This window comes from Ruditapes philippinarum, unplaced genomic scaffold (genome assembly GCF_026571515.1).
Source record: "Ruditapes philippinarum isolate M1 unplaced genomic scaffold, ASM2657151v2 ctg4065_1_1_1_1, whole genome shotgun sequence".
NCBI lineage: Eukaryota > Metazoa > Mollusca > Bivalvia > Venerida > Veneridae > Ruditapes > Ruditapes philippinarum.
In genome coordinates this window covers 1-4245 of record NW_026858801.1, presented here as the reverse complement: position 1 = coordinate 4245, position 4245 = coordinate 1, and positions in this window count along the sequence as shown.

Here is a 4245-nt window from a genome sequence, read left to right as displayed (position 1 = left end):
ATTTCCCCATACCTCCGAACAGTAATTAAGAATTGATGCTACTAATGAATTAAATAATTTACATTTTTCACTAGTTTTGAATTCATATTGATGAAGAATAGCAAACAGTCTATAGAGTTAATCTAATATATGAGCCGCGTCACACAAAAACCAACATTATGGGTTTGCGATCCGCGCAGTCTGAGATGTCAAATTTTAGAATTAAAGAATTGGGTACCAAAATGATTTCTTTGTGATAGATTTTATGCAATGGTTAAAAACATCAAGTGATGTGCCTGACAAATTTAATTTTGTAAATACGTACTTATAAACTTAAACCTATACTTACAAGTAAAATAGATTAAGAAACATTTGGTTTCTTGCGATAAAAAGGATAGTTTTTATGTTAACGTATATGTGAATGTTTATTAGTAAGCATTTACAAAATTAAATTGGTTAAGAACGACACATGATTAAATTCCGTACGCGGACCATAGATTACCGGTAAAGAGTTGAATCTTGAGTAGAGTCCCGATTAAAAAAAACATGAAATTTTTGTATTAACACGTTTACGAAAAGATAATGATTTAAATGATATTTTACAAATAGTACATTATAATTAAATCGACACAAACGTGTCATGAAATTTTATTCGTTTACACCAGCGTGCAATAGTCACACTGTAAAGATACAACGTTACGTTACTATCAATACATGTCGCCCTACTGTACCACGCTAGGCATATTTAATTTCTTAAATGATGAGTAACAAACACTTATCTATATACATGTATATGTATAATTGGAAATAAAAATGCACATACTGCACCGGTGATATAAAAAAGCCCTTTACACAGAAATTGTTTAGAAAATCAAAATGATTAAAAAAAACACTTTGAACGCGGCACAATTAGTTATGTTCTTAAACCTGACATCAGAATTAGCTATATTGACAAACCAGACGACAAGTAAGCTACAACACACTTTGCTATACTGGTAAACATCACAAGACAATGAGCTATGTTCACAATTAGCTCTGCTATAATATAAACAAAGATATAATACGTTTGCATGCTGCTTAGAGTTTTAAGGGAGCTTAACGTCATTTATGTACGTGACAGACACAGAGAGTTGCTACCCTTGCGATTCAGAATATCCAATCTTCCGCGTTAATAAATTCAGGTTGAGACAGTTACAAGAAAGGTAATACATTTTCATTTTGTGTCCTTGAAATTTTAAATCATATTTTTATGAACTCATGAACATTTACTTAAATGAATAATTATTTTTAGCTCTTTAAATGAAATAGCTCTGCCTTTGATGTAAAGACAAATAAGTTATTTCACTGACATTCATTTATTCGTTTTGTTACAAAACGACATCTACGTATACATATAATTTGTTCGAACAAAAATAGAACACCATCTATTAAAGATCCTGAATGTTGTAATTAAGGTTGTTACCACCTTAAGTGAAATTTTATACATGAATATAATTGTGCTCCTAAAACCTATAATACTATCTGATGCGGTCATTGTTTTGTTTATATTAGGAGTTCAGATAAATCAGGTAAGGCCAAATTTATATAGGTACTGAATATTATGGTTTCATGACATCATATATTTAAATAATATTTACATTTTAAATTTTTATTTTTAACTAATTTCTGAACGTAGTTTTGTTGCTAAGAATATATATTTAGCAAGTTTATTTAATACATTTGATTGTTGTGTTGACAGTAACATACGAAACTTTTGTAGTGTTGGCCAATGACAATAATATTTTGGAAGACATTTATTTCTTATTTCACGGTAATGTTGGCATACAAGAACAAAGTGGTATTCATCTTCAACAACATTCATATTGCAAAAAATACATTTTCTATTTTCTCTTGATATGTTTCTAAATCTACCTTCTTCTATTGCTAGTCTATGTGATGAACATCTAAGTCTAGTGAGAGCTATGCGATGAGAATCATTTTTTTACACATGATAAATATTTTTTCAAATCCTATACAGTTTTTAAATAATTTGTAAGTGCATAGTTTTGGCATTGTATCAACAGAAGAATAAAACCTTTGATAATATTGACAGTATAATGTTTCAATAGCAGCATTCAGTTGCTGCTTACTAAATGACATTTCTGTCCATACATATGCAAATCCTAAATTTTCTAATAATGTTTTAACTTCGATTGCCAAGAACCTCTTACATTGTTAATTTTACTATCCATAAAGGATTTATATACAAGCACATCGGGTGTGTTAATAATTTTATAAAAATATTTAATAATGCGTTCCTTTCTCAAAATATTAAGAGGAACCCTCCCAACTTCACCATATACAGTAACATTAGTTGTTTGTTGTCTAACATGCAATATTTGCTTTAGAAATTTAACATATACTTTTTCAATATCCGGGGAATTATGGAATCCCCATATTTCACAGCCATAATTTAAATAGGTAAGATCATAGAATCAAATAGCTTAAGTTTTCAGATAAAGCAACAGGTACAACATCAAATAAGGAATTGAGAGTGAATAATGCACGTAATGCCTGTTCAGAAAGTGCCTTTTGAACGTTATAAAATTTGCCGTTACTAGTTAACATTACACCAAGGTAACAAAATTTATTTACAACATTTAATCTTGTATTATCATAATATACATCAAAACGCTCTTGGTTATTTCCAGATTTACATACCATGGCAACAGTTTTAGCTGTATTTACTGTAATATTCCATTTAACACAATAATTATGCAATTTATTAAGTAACGCCTGTAAACCAGACAACGAATAAGAAAATAACACTGTGTCGTCTGCAAATAGCAACATGAAAATTTGCATGTGATCTATTGTTACAAGATCAGCATTAATATCTTTAATATAAGCTTCCATATCATTAATAAACATTATAAAAAGTAGAGGAGATAATGTTTCTCCTTGCTTTACGCCCATATAACTTTCAAAATGATCTGATATATTACCATTCGATCTTACACAAGTTTTCACTGATCGATACATAGCTTTTAACATATTGATAAATTTAGATGACATCTGATAATTCAACAACTTAAACCATATTCCATTTCTATATACAAGGTCGAATGCCTTTTTAAAATCTACAAATGCACAATACAGTTTCTTTTTTTGCTTGATGTAAAATTCTAATTTATCAAACTTTGCAAAACAAATATACAATCTATAGTGCTACGATTCTGACGAATCCATATTGACAATCGGTTAATAATTGTTTATTTTCAATAAAACTTCTGGCCCTTGTATCTAAAAGTTGAGAAAATATTTTAGAAAATATACTGGTTAACATAATACCTCTATAATTATCAGCGATAGTTGGATCTCCTTTTTTAGGAGCTTCCCGTGCTTCCTTCATCTTCGGGATGAGCTGCTTCCTACGTGCTTGGACTTCTTTCGGGAGCTGGTCAAACACTGAATAAGGGGTGTCTTTGAGTTTAACAGATTTAAGGGCATCCTTAACTAAGATTTTTGAGTCAGTGTCAAAGTTAATGATGATTGGCCTTGTTTTGCCTGTAATGGGATTGCTCGGAGACCGATGGGCACGCGATTAATGCAGACTCCGGGATCTAGCGTCTTTGATGTTCAAAACTTTCTCACAAAAACACATACACTTTATCAGAGCAATTTTCGGGAGCAGCAGCCCCCCCCTGCATATGTGTTCGGACAGTTGTGACCATTGTAGGTTAGAGATGTTTCCATTCACTTTCTTCAACCTCGATTGGGTTCAGGTAGTGGATGTATTGGATGGAGGGGCTCCGCCAATGGAATCTTGCAGGAGTTAATAATGTGTAGTGATAGGTCCACAAAAAATTACAGTCGGGGTTTTATTTAACAAAATTTTTTATTAGTTAACAAGATTGGGGGTTTTTTTAAATAGATATTACTTGTTCAAATTCTTTTCCCTTTTTTGTAGAAAATTAAAAATTTTTTGATAAATTGAAAATTTTTTTCTTGTTTTGAGACTTTTAACTTATAATTTTTGAAATTTGGCAGGTAAAATAATAAGGTTTTAAAAAAATTTGTGTTTTTTTAAATTAAAATTTTTGTGGGGAAGAAGTGAAAAGGGGATTCATTTTCAATGAGTAAAGAACGACAAAATTTGAAGTTCTTTCAATCTTGGAATTTTATAGTATCTTCCCTCTCAATTTAAAGATTGTGTTGAAGACGTCTACAAAGAGAAATTTTAAAAAGTTTTTTCTAAACTAAAAATCAAGATAAGGTTCGATCGAA